General features: G+C 48.1%; 1 protein-coding gene across 3 annotated transcripts in view; it reads right to left on the minus strand.

Moving 5' to 3' along the window:
- The window catches only part of Znf710 (zinc finger protein 710), a 67,620-nt gene that overhangs the window by 48,128 nt on the left and 5,995 nt on the right, over window positions 1-13,497 (minus strand). The window lies entirely within an intron of this gene.

Consider the following 13,497-nt stretch of genomic DNA (forward strand, 5'->3'; position numbering starts at 1 on the left):
AGGCTCCCTCTCCCAACCTGCACCTCTCATTTCTAGCTAGAGTCGTCAGATTCATAGAAACTCAAACGACGCTTCTCTTGGGGGTGGGCTTGTGCACTTTTTTTTGTTTTTTGTTACCCATTTGGGCAGCAGCAGCTGGCATGTTGGGTCTCTTGGGGGAAGGCAGTTTGGGCCTCCTCAAGCCTGTGGCCTTCCCAGGCAAGCTTGAGAGAAGACAGCAGGCTGAGCTGGGCCTCAGCTGGACAGTCCTGTCAGGATAGAAGGGTTCAGAGGTTGAGGAGTATTCTGATGTGTGGACATAGTCAAACACAGGCCTCAATGTCAGCATGAGTAGAAAAAAAGCTAAGGAGAGAAGGCCCCAAGAGCCCCCACCAACTACCATGTGGCACAGGGGGAGGGAAAAAAGGAAGACCCAGGCAGGACAGGGAACAGGAAGGCCCAGTTTAGCCCACACGAATGCTACTTCCTCAAGAAAGTCCGTCTAACTTCCCTCTGTTCCTTTACCAGCTGAGGATTGAAGGCTTAGGGTGTGGGAGGCTCAGGTCTGGACAGGAGCCTGCACAGGATATCAGAAGCTCCCTCCACCAAAGGCCCAGCAGGGCCAGCCTCAGCATTTTCCCACAGTGGTCTCTAGGTTTTGGACAGGATGTTTGTTTTAGGGCTATCTTCCTACCAAAGAGACAGGCCTCAGTTCCCTGACAGGCTCCCTTCTGCCCTAAGCCCTAGGAGAAGGTTTCCCAGGGAACCACAGCCTGAGTGTTGCCTGAGGTTAGAAGGGTAAAGACAGGACCTCTGAACCCAGACCTGGAGCTCACGGTGCTAAACAGAGGCACCAAGATAAACTTTTCTTTCCCAGGCCAACGAGGCTAGCATCTCCCAGGCTTCTTGCTAGCTATGTATGTGGGAAAGACTGGGAAAGAGAAGTCTTAAAATTTATAATCCCCCAAAGCCAAAACCAAACAAACAGACGGTGTTAAAACAAGAGATGGTGTCCAGTGAAAAGAAACAAAATGTTATGGGTATTTCTGCAAGGCGATGTCGCCGCCTAACTATGTCCTTAGGGGAGAACAGAGGCTGTCCTAGTGAGGGTTTGTCTGGCTGTGAAGAGACACCATGACCGAGGCAATTCCTAAAAAGGAAAGCATTTCATTCACACGGTGGCTTACAGTTTAGATGTTTGGCCCGGGATCATCATGGCGGCGAGCACGGCAGCGAAGCAGACAGACACGGCGCTGGCTACAACTTGATCAGAAGGCAACAGGAAGTGAACTGACACACTGGGTGGTGTCCTGGGCAGTGTCTTGAGCACAGGAGACCTCAAAGCCCGCCCCCACAGTGATACCTCCAACAAGGCCACACCCACTCCAACAAAGCCACACCTCCTAATAGTATTTCCTTTAGGGGTCATTTTCTCTCAAACCACCACAGAGGCTAATGCTTATAATCTCTGGACTTGGGAAGCTGTGGCAGGAGGTTTGCCAAGAGTTTGAGGCCAGCCTGGGCTAGAGAGTTCCAGACTAGCCTGGTCTACAGGGTGAGACCCTGTCTCCAAAATCCAAAATAATGACAACAAAAACCAGAACACAACTTAACTGCAGAAGACTGCATTAAATAAATCCCAGTCCTGGGGCTGGAGGATGCCTTGCTTGGTAAACTTGCTGTGTGGTCATAAAACTAGAGTTTGAGCCACACCACTAATCCCAGCATTTGGGAGGCAGAAGCAGGCAGTTCTCTACGAGTTCAAGGCCAGCCTAGTCTACAAAGAGAGTTCCAGGACAACCATGACCATCACACAGAGAAACCTTATCTTGACTTGAGTTTGACTCCCACTACTCAAGCAGCTGCAACTACCCCAGTACTGCACAGACAGAGGCAAGGGGATCCCCAAGGCTTGGCCAATCAAAGCCAATTGGTGAGCTCCAGGCAGACAGCAATTGAGGAAGACACCCGATGCCAACCTCTGATTAAAAAGCCCATCCACTGGCTCAAAAGAATGCTATAAATTCTTTACAGTGGCCGGGCGGTAGTGGCGCACACCTTTAACCCCAGCACTCCGGAGGCAGAGGCAGGCGGATCTCTGTGAGTTCAAGGTCAGCCTGGTCTACAAGAGCTAGTTCCAGGACAGGAACCAAAAGCTATGGAGAAACCCTGTCTCGAAAAAATCCAAAAAAAAAAATTTTTTAAAAAATCTTTACAGTGATCTGAAGGAGGCTGTTTAACCCAAAGAGAATTTTAATTAAAAAACTAATTTAACATTGTTAATTAAGTAACAAGATGGTACAAACAGTACAAGCTCATATTTTGAATTGAAAATGCACTGAAAGGGTTTGCATAGACTCTCCTTTTTTTTTATAGCTATTTATTTATTATGTATACAATATTCTGTCTGTGTGTATGCCTGCAGGCCAGAAGAGGGCACCAGACCTCATTACAGATGGTTGTGAGTCACCATGTGGTTGCTGGGAATTGAACTCAGGACCTTTGGAAGAGCAGGCAATGCTCTTAACCGCTGAGCCATCTCTCCAGCCCACATAGACTCTCCTTTTAAAATACTAATAATTATAGATTTTTTTCACCATTTATAATCCTAATTTTCCTGCAACAAATCTCTTTGTAATAAGAAAAAAGTCATGCTAGGTGGTGGTGGTGGTGCACACCTTTAATCCCGGTACACAGAAGCAGGGCCAGGTGAATCTCTTGAGTTCGAGGCCAGACAGCCAGGGCTACACAGAGAAGCCTTGTCTCGAAAAAAACAAAAAAAAGGTCAATCATAGGTAATTTTCATATGATCTCTGTGTGTTATTCTGTCTGTCATGCATTCATGTGTTCTTGGGGTGTGTGCACTGGGCCATGTGCACACAAATGCACTTGTGTGTGCTCTCCTCCTTATTTTCTTTCCAGACAGATGTGTCACTGACGCTGCAGCTCACCAGACAGACTGGCTCTGCCTGTTCCCACTTCCCAGAGCTGAGCTTACAGACCTGACTGGCCTTTTACATGGCTGCTGTTGGACCTCTATGTTGGTGAAGCAAGCAAGTGCTTTCCCAACTGAAATGTCTCCCCGACCCCCCCTTTTTGTTAATTTTGAGACAGGGTCTCAGGCTACAGTTCCACACAAGCTTGGTACAGACTGGCCTCAAACTCTTGGTAACTCCATGATCTTCCTAGCTCAGTCTCTATCAGAATTACGAGTATGTACCACCATGCACGGCTACTGTTATTCTGAGAGAAAGGGGCAGGGGCGATGCTAGCTCCAAGATCCAAACTTTTCATTCACCAAACACATGAAGGAGTTGGATTTAAAAAAAAAAAAAAAGTTGACAGAAACTTTTTTTTATTGGTCAAGGTTTCTCTGTATAACAGCCCTGACTGTCTTGAAACTCACTTTGTAGACCTCAAACCCACAGAGATCAGCCTACCCCTACCTCCCTGGGATTAAAGGCGTGCGCCACCACCACCCAAGGAAACACCCAGTCCAGGGCCAGACACAATGAGGTTTCCGAATTCTGAGGACGTAGCCTCTCTGTGCAGGTCCTCTCCGTGTGGGGGGATGAGGAGCTGAGGGAGGAGAAAGCGAAGCCCCTTTATCTTGGCCCTTCTTTGAAGAAGGGCAGTGGCCACCACAACGGACAGTAAATTCAGAAGAGAGGGGAAATAGCCAGTCTCCAGCTGGGTTTACCTGCAATCTACTCAGGAGACTGAGGCAGAAAGACTGCTCGGTATTAGAGGCTAGCCCAGGCAACACAGCAATAGTCTATCCTGCATGGGGATGTACATGTATGTGTGTGCGCGTGTGTATGCATGTGTGTTCTAGAAGTGGTGGCTCATACCCATAATCCTAGAATTTGAGAGGCAGAGGTAAGAGGATCAGGAATTTATGGCCAGCCTGGGCTACTCTGCTGATTTAAGACTAGCTTGGGCTACTACATGAGACCTCATCTCAAAAAGGCTAGGGGCAGATTCTGTGCTGAGATTTGGAGGCGAGAATTAATTTTCACAATCTAGTTTTTTTAAAAAGTCTCCAAAGTCGGGGTCAGCAGCGAAATTCCCATGAGCTCTCTAAGAGAATCAGAACCCTGCCCACACTACGGGGAGGTTTCCCCAGATACGGATGGAGCCGAAGAAGATGGACAGAGCATTTAGAACACCACGTTAGTTAGACGTGGTCCTCATTCAAACTGGTGTCCTGGAGCCCAAGGGAGCACAACTCCACTTGGCACAGACTTAATTATTCACGTACCAGGAAAACCTCGGGAGCAAGGGAGGCGGCTGGATGCCTCCAGGCCTTGTTATGATCAAAAGCCTATCTTAAGTATCAAAACGCATCTCTCTGGGGAACATTTACTGGGCAGCCCCTCTTCACTCACCCATGCAACTCCATCACCGGGCAGGAAACTCAAATGGAGATGGGATGGCACCGAGTTGGCACCGAGACGGTACCGAGACCCAGGGACATGGCAAAGGCGGGCTGTCGGGATGTGTCCCTGGTGGAACTGCCAAGTGACAGGGTACTGCGCCCATCAGCTCACACACACAAATCCCAAGAACTTCCTAGCCCTGAGACCACCACCTAAAAGGACCCTGCCTTTGTGAAGAAACAGGAACTCTAACTTAGAAATAAACACATCACACACCACGCCAGCTGGTACAGGATGGTTCCGTATCTCTTACAGCCATCCAACTCTTCCTGAAGCTGTAGCCTGTAAATTAGTCTTGTATTATACACATACACGGCTAACGCCTCCAGCGTTGTCTCTACACAGCATTTCTCCTCAGCACAGGGACAGCAGTCAATACCCCGGCTTTGGAAAACAATGCAGATATTTCTAAGACCAAAAATAAAGACAAAAAATACATAACTTTTCTCCCCTTTAATTAAAGGCATACCACCCAATTTACACCTGTGTTTTGAAAAATACTTTTTAAAAATTATTCTGCTGGAATCTTCTAAAGGACTAAGTGCTTTCGGCTCTGAAAACTTCTTGACCATAAGACAAAGTAAAGGCATCAGTTTCAGAGAGCAGAGAGTGATCTCTCTGGGCATCAGGCAGTGGCCGGCGCCTACCTAAGGCCAGTTCACAGGCAGTAATAAAAGCTCCCTTGAAATAATGCTGAAGTTCAGACGTTCTGATGAAAGCTGGCCCCTTCAAAGACAGGACTGCAGAGTCCATCTCTAATCTCCATCATTGTGTCTGATGCAGCGGCAGGGCTTGCCTTCGCCACCTATTGCCCAAGCTTTGCCCGGGAGACACATTAGAGATTTACACACATTCAACTGGGTCTTGCCAAGTAGATGGAGGAAGACAGACTCTTGACCAATGAAGTATCAATTCAAAAGAAGAGAGCTTGGAGCTGGGCAGTGTGGTACACATCTTTAATACCAGCTGTCAAAATTTTATAATTTTATAATCTGCTGAGGCCTTATGCACACCAGGCCAGCAATGTAACCCAGTCCCTATATTATGGAGGCTCACTCTTTTTTTCTTCTTTCTTTCGTTTGTTTTTCTTTTCTTTTTTATAAATTTATTTATTATGTATATAGTGTTCTGGGCACCAGATCTCATTATAGATGGTTGTGAGTCACCATGTGGTTGCTGGGAATTGAACTCAGGACCTCCGGAACAGCAGTCAGTTCTCTTAACCTTCGAGCCATCTTCCCAGCCCTTTGTCTTTCTAGGTAGAATTTCACTGTGTATTCCTGGCTATCCTAAACTCAGAGTTCGGCCCGCCTCTGCATCCCGAGTGCTGGGGTTAAAGGCATGCGCCACCACTGGCCCATTTCTCTCTCTTTCAGTTCACGTCGAGCTACCTCTAGGTCATGCTCTTTCAGCAGCCCTCTTATCTCTCCATAACGGTTGTGAGGCAAGAGTTGACATCTGGTGTTGTAGCAACACTCATAAACTGCACTGAACGCCGGTATCTCAGAATACCTTAGAAAGTGTCTTTCAGAGACTGGCCAGAAAGAGCAAGCCGGACTCGCCTGCAATCACAGGACAGGTGGCCTTACAACATTCTTATTATTATTCAAGAAGAGTAACATCGATTTTATCATAAATTCTGCTCAATCAATAGGTATCTATTAAGCAATGACTCTTCCCAACAGTGAGCCAGGCACTGGTCGGTGATCCAGAAAGAAGGAACATGGCTCCAAGCTTTCAGAAAGCTGAGTCTGAGTGTGGGGGTCTGAGCAGGCCGTCCGTTCCTGTTTTAAGGTCCTAACAAACCCTCAGCACAGCAGCACGAAATCCACTCCTTCATACTTTTACAGGAAAGCGCAAAAGCGTAGTTTTCCACTCTGCTCTCTCCACCCCTGGGGCAATCAGGGAGGACCTAACTGGGCCAGCAACTTCTACATCAACATTGAAAGGATCAGGTGTGCTGGCACATGCTTTCAGTCCCAGGCAGAGGCAGGAGGATTTCTGTGAGTTTATGGCTAGCCTGGTCTACAAAGTGAGCTCCAGGACAGCCAGGAAGTTATACAGTAAGACCCTGTCTAAAAAACAAACACATGCAGAACACAGCCTGTAAGTACCAAGAGCAAACAACCGTCAAGCTCGTATTCTATACCCAGTGAAACTAATTCTTAAATATAATAAAATCAAATTTCTAGCCATTTAGAAACTGAAATTTTCTGATTGAAAAACCATCGCCATAAAATGTTATAATCCTAGAAAGAGCTGAGATGAAGGGGAAAACCTGTATAAACCAGATGCTGAAGACGAGGAAAAAGACAGCCAAGACAGCGATAAGCACACATAGCATCTAAAACAGCATCCGGGTGACGAGATGGCTCAGCACCTATGCGACGCCAAGTCAAACAACCTGAACCAGAGTTCACTCATCAGCTCTCGCAGGGTAAAACAGAACCAACTCTCCTAAGTTGTCCCTCGAGTTCTAATGAATGAGCGAGTGCTTGAGTGTGCACACACACGCACACACACTCGTAAAAAAATTTTTTAGCAGCACTTGTTTTAGTTATGGGTTTCTATTGCTGAGACACCATGACCACAACAACTCTTACAAGGAAAACATTTAATCGAGGGGGCTCGCTTACAGTTCGGAGGTTCAGTCCATTAAAATCATGGCAGCGTGCAGGCAGACGTGGTGCTGGCTACATCAGAAGGCAACAGGAAATGGTCTGTGACAGTGGGCGGTGTCTTGAGCATAGGAAATCTCAAAACCCACCCCCACAGTGACACACTTCCTCCAACGAGGCCACACCTACTCCAACGAAGCCACACCTCCTAATAGTACCTAACAGTGAGTTTATGGGGGACAATTACATCCAAATTACCACAGCAACTAATTTATTTGTGGAATTAAAGAAAGAAAAGAAGGTGGGAATGGTGTTGGATGCCTTTGATCTCAGCACTCAAGAGGCAGAGGCTAGCATAGCCGTGAATGAGGTCAGCCTGGTCTACACAACAAGCTACAGAGCGAGAGCCCCTCTCCAAAAAGCCAGGTGGTGGTGGTGCACGCCTTTAATCCCAGCACTCTGGAGGCAGAAGCAGGCGGATCTCTGAGTTTGAGACCAGCGTGGTCTACAGAGTGAATTGTAGGACAGTCAGGGCCACACAGAGAAACCCTGTCTTGAAAAACAAAACAAGACAAAAAGAGGAGGGAGAGAGGAAAGAAAAGACAGAAGAAAAGAAAAAAGAAAAGAAAAGCAGCTAAATTACTGTGACAAATGAGTGCTAGCGGGGACGACAGTGACTGTATTGTTTGTGGGGGGAAAAGATAGGGCGTGGTTATGCACACCTTTAATCCCAGCCAGGTGAGTTTGAGTCTAGCCTGATTTACATACTGAATTCCAAGGAGTCTCAAAATATGAACAAACAAAAGACAGACACCAAGTATCTCTAAATCTTTTGCAGTCTGTAGATGTAAAAAGAAAAAAAAGAAAAACAGGCCGGGCGGTGGTGGCGCACGCCTTTAATCCCAGCATTCGGGAGGCAGTGGCAGGCGGATCTCTGTGAGTTCGAGGCCAGCCTGGTCTACAGAGCTAATTCCAGGACAGATAGGGCTACATAGAGAAACCGTGCCTGGAAAGCCCCCCCCCCCAAAAAAAAAGAAAGAAAAGAAAGGCGACAGCAGACTGGCCTGTCCACAAATGTAGACAGAAACCTGGAACCCAGGGCTGGAGAGATGGCTCAGAGGTTAAGAGCATTGCCTGCTCTTCCAAAGGTCCTGAGTTCAATTCCCAGCAACCACATGGTGGCTCACAACCATCTGTAATGGGGTTTGGTGCCCTCTTCTGGCCTGCAGCATACACACATTCAGAATATTGAATACATAATAAATAAATAAATATTTAAAAAAAAAAGAAAAGAAACCTGGAACCCAGGATAAGGAAGCCTACTCCTACTGAGGCAATCGGGGGTGAGGGTTAGAGGGTGGAGGCAGCACATGATGGAAGGGCAGGGGCAGCTGCCTAGGGAAGCAGGCACAGGTTTCCAGCTTGGGCAGGGGTGAATAGGTCCACATCAAGTAGGGGTACAGAGGGAGGACGAGCAAAGGCATTTTCCACAAGCCTCCTTGAGGTCTAAAGCTAATAGAGTCAAACGACAGAACAAAGCACTTGGCAGATGCGACCGTTTGTAGGTCCAGGGTCCAGCATCAGAATCAAAGTGAGATTAACCAACCACACCACTGGCTTCCAAAGGGCACCTACAGTTCTCAAGAGAGCAGCTTGGACGTGGTCAGTACTGGGAAGACTGGTGTGGCTGACAGGTAACACCAGTGGTCAAGTTTGCCTCTGTGTTTTCCCAGGCATGCAGAACTGCCTTCACCGTCCTGCTGGAGATGGGAGGGTGTCCAGGGTGGCACACAGTCATACAACCTCCCCCACCCCCAGACGAACCACACACAAGGGAGCTGTCACCAGAGTTAGGTTCTCATCCGTGCTTTCCGTAGCTGTCCTTCCAGCCTCGTTCTGACTCTGTCGTTCCTAACCAGGAGTACAGAGGGAAGACAGTCAGGCCACGATCTCTTCTGCTTAGTTCTGACTGCTCAGAAAACCCTTACGCTCCCCCACAGTTCTCCGCGAACTCCCAGAAATAAACACATAATAGAGCATATATATTTAATACCAGAAACTCGTACAATGGCGGGTGTGAAAGACGGAACCAAAGCCCTCTTAGAGGCCAGCTTACTCCTGATAGTGATTTGACCTCGTTTGCAAACACACGCATACATGTTATAAAGGGAAAAATCATACGAATGAAAATTCAGATAGCTCGGGAAAGAGTAAAAGAGAAGGCAAAGCCTCTGTTGGGGGCAGGGGGGGGGGGACAAGGCAGTGGGTGTGGGGGAGGGTCGGGCCTGGGAGCACCGCGCGTTAATCAGGAGGTAATAAAAGCAGTTATTTCACCTTATGATGCTGCTGACATGCATTTGGCCCAGCTTCGGTTTTAACACCCTTTAATCTGTTCCGTTTGGGGATCTACCCCAATTTCCTCTTACAGCCCCCTCCCCTAATTCAAGGGTGCAACTCTTCAAAGGTTCGGCTAGCGCAATGTTTAGTCTTCAAGGCTGCCGGCATCTCGCTTGCTAATTCCTTGCTTTGCAAATTAGAGGAACTTGGACCCAGTGGCGAAGTGGGATTTCAGGGGCAGTCTGGGAACCTGGCCCCAGCCACTCTCTGTTTCCTTAGGAAAATTCTTCCCGTCACACACGTGAACAATCAGGAAACACTTACTACGGGGGAGGGCGCCTCGCTACTACCACAGGATCTCACCCCCAGCCCACCTGTGTCCGAGGATGCTCGCTACATGTGTCTGGCTGTGTCTAGTGCGTGCTACATGTGACTTCAGCAAAGTTATTCTATTTAAAGGAGCTAATTTAAATATTGAAACAGAGCTCCCTACAGTAGCACACGTCCCGCAATTCCAGCACACACAGGAAGTATAGGAAGAGGGATTCGGAGTTCAAGGCCAGCTTCAGATCCACACAGCACGCTGGAGGGCAGCCTGGGCTACAGGACTGTCTCAATCTCCACCCCCCCACCAGAAGGAAAAAAATAAGGAATTAAGCTAATTGACGGTATGTAAAGTACTTAGAATTGTGCCCAGGACATAATAAGTACTGTTGAACCAAAGATCTGGGTGATAGCTAGTCACAGTCTGCCCTGGCTATGGAGCAAGGTAAGTTTAAGCCTTATCTCAAAATAAAAAGAGAGGGTCAGCAAGATGGCTCAAAGAGTAAGGGTACTGACTATCACATCTAACAACCCAGGTTCAATCCCCAGGACCCACATGGTGGTAGGAGAGTGGATGCCCACAAATTGTTCTGACAGCCACATGCACATACACTCCTCCCCCACACAATCATTTTATTAAAGTGAAAGGGGAAAAAAAGAAAAATAAAAAGGGCTACAGCTGTAGTCAGTGGTGACATTTTTCTCTGGCTTTGCACGCAAGAGACCCTGGGTTCTATCACCAGCAGCTCAGCTTAGACCAGTGGTTCTCAACCGTCCTAATGCTGCGACTTTTAATACAGTTCCTTGTGTCATGGTGACCCCCAACATAAAATTACTCCATTGTTACTTCATAACTGTAACTTTGCTACCATTCTGAATGGTAATGTAAACATCTAAAATGTGACCTCTGGGAAGGGACAAGACCCACAGGCTGAGATCCACTGTGTCCGAGCCAAGGGCTCCTCTGATGCTAATGAGTAGTCTTCTTCCTAAACACCACAAACAAAACCTGCCTGGCTCCAGTAAAAACCCCATCCCAACTGCAGGAAATAAAGGACTGTCTAGTCCTCCCTGAAGTCACTTCAGGGAGCCAGGGACTAAGTTCCCACCCACGAATGACTGAGCAGGTTCCCCGCCCGCCCCCCCCTTGAACTTCCACTTCTGGCAGAAACCTTACCTCTCTCTTCCCTAAAGCCCTTTTGACCTTGTCAGTTTTCCTTACTTAGGCTCAGTCTCCCTGAGTACAGTCCGTGCCACAAAGCTCCAATACCCCTTACAACTTCCTGATCCTGATCTGTGTCATAAAAGCTCTAAGGGTACTGAGTGCTTTACTAAAGTGAAAGGGGAGACCCCAGGGGTGAAGGCTGCAGGGCGCAGTGGTGGAGACGGCAGTGGCGCTGACCCTGGCCCTCAACAGGCTTGCAAACAGCACAAAGCTCCAAAACTAAAGGTCAGAGCCGCCAGAAGGGCCCTGGGAAATTGCCTAATTCCCTGCTACTTGGCAGAGCCGGTGTTCCAGGTCACACAGCTCCTTGCCTGCAAAACTAATAACCTTCCAGTTCGGGTCTTGTGTCCACCTGTGCCACCTCTGGAGTGCTCTTGTTAAAATGCAGGTTCAGCAAACCTGCCCAGGGGCCCAGGAGCCTGCATTTCTGCCAGGCTCCCAGATAATGCAGATGGTGCTGGTACATCAACCACATAGAACAGCAAGATTCATGTCCAAGTGAACAGACCCAGCCAGGCCTGGTGAGGTGCCTGGCACCCTAACACTGGGGAGGCAGGGGCAGGAGGGCGGCTGTGAACTTACGGCAAGCAGGGTTTGGTGGCACGTGCCTGCAATCCCAGCACTTGGGAGCCGCTAGAGGAGGACCGGGTGTTCAAGGCCAGTCTCTCAGCTACACAGCAATTGAGGCCAGCCTTAAACAAACAGAAACCCATCAAGAGGGGAGAGGAGCTGTCAGCAGGATAGCTTCGCAGGCTAAGGCACCTGCTGTCAAGCCCCACGACCTAAGTTCAATCCCCCAGGATCCATATGATGGAAAGACAAAATTGTCCTCTGACTCCACACAAGGTGCCATGGCATTCTTGTGCTCAAACACATACATAGTGAAGAAATAAAATGTTTGGGGGATGGAGAGACGGCTCAGCAGTTAAGAGCAAAGGCTGCTCTTCCAGAGGACCCAGGTTCAATTCCCAGCATCCACATGGAGGTTCACAACCATCTATAACTGCAGTTCCAGGGGATCCAACACCCTAATGAATGCAGACAAAACAGCAATGCACATAAAATTAAATAAAATCTTTAATAAAAAGAAATAAAATGTTAATAAAGGTTTTTCAGTCAGACGGGTACCAGCTGTCTAAACCTGTGCATTATTACCCAGAGTGCCTTTCTCTTCTTTACTGTTTCTATTTCCAAAGAAATAAAAGACAACAATGTATACCACCCTGGTTAAAACCCTCCTTCCCAGTCAGGAGGCTGTTTCAAATGCCCTTTCTTCAGGGACCGTCCCTTCGCTCCTCCCTCCCTAATTATTGCCTCCTAAGCCTCTGAACTTTTTCCTTTGAAGCATTTATAACAACTGTAATTAAAGAGTATTTGTGTAATTATTCGTTTAATGTCTGTCTCCTAGACAGACTGCGAGCTCCAGGAGGACGGGTCAGCATAGTGCCTAGAACACCATAGACTGCCCAGACACAGGCAGCTGCGCTGATCTGAACCACGCTGGGCTAGCAGACTGGCCTGTATATGTGGGACATCTGGAGACCCCAAAGCCAATGGTGACCTTTCTTGTGTGTGTGTGTGTGTTCCTATATGCGGGTGCATTTGTGTGTGGGGGTGCACATATTCATGTCTACATGCATCCACTTGGTTTTGAGATATGGTCTCCTAGATTAGTTAGGGTGCCTACCCAGTAAGCCCCAGAAACCCTCCTGTCTCCACCTCTCCAATTCTAGAGTTACAAGTGTGTACCATGGATTTCATGTGGGTGCTGACCCTCTAACTCTGGTCCTCCTGTTTGCAAGGCAAACACACTTTCCCGCCTGAGCCATTTGCCCAGCGCTCAACAGTACAGTCCTAAGCTTTAAACTTCCCACCAGTGTAAACGTACTCCAATCAGGTAGGGGTGTAGCTCAGTGGTTCTGCACATGTGCAAAACCCTGGATTCAATTCAGGCATCACCTGTGTTCATACGTGTGCGCATGCATCCTAAATTCTTGTCAGGTACAAAAATAGTCCTGATCTGGGACTGCTACTGGGGAGTAACCAGAGCCTGGAAAGCAAGCACACCCTTTCAGCCCTCGTCAGGCAGTGTGAGGACCCCTCCCTCTCTGGGGCAGACTGACAATGCTTTTATCCGCTTCTCTTCCACTGTCCTTTCAGAAGAACCCAAAAGCTGAAGACCCAGTTCCTTTGTATGAGAGGCCTGGCCACATTGTTACTGCAGGGAAGCAAAGTCAGAAGCCACTCTGCCTGGTTCAGACTAGCTAGCTCTGAGGCCCCAGACAAGTGCCTTGACTCCTCTGGGCTGTTTCCCAGGCTACCAAGCGAGAGCACAGCCATGTGTTTGCCAGCACCTGACAAGGACTATGGGAGATGATATATATACTTTAGCATAATCCTGGCCCGGAACACCTGACTGTGTTATTCTCCCAGTGTCTTGAGTCCAATTCAAAACCTCTCTATTGTTTTGCAGAAGTCTCCACCCTGTGGCTCCACCCATTCAGGATCCACTCTTCCCAGCCCCCTCCTGCCTTACCTGTCTGGAGCTTGTTTGAGACAATGAATCACAGCACAA

This window comes from Microtus oregoni, unplaced genomic scaffold, assembly GCF_018167655.1.
Source record: "Microtus oregoni isolate MIOR12 unplaced genomic scaffold, Mior012 000000F_ref0000247, whole genome shotgun sequence".
NCBI classification, from domain to species: domain Eukaryota; kingdom Metazoa; phylum Chordata; class Mammalia; order Rodentia; family Cricetidae; genus Microtus; species Microtus oregoni.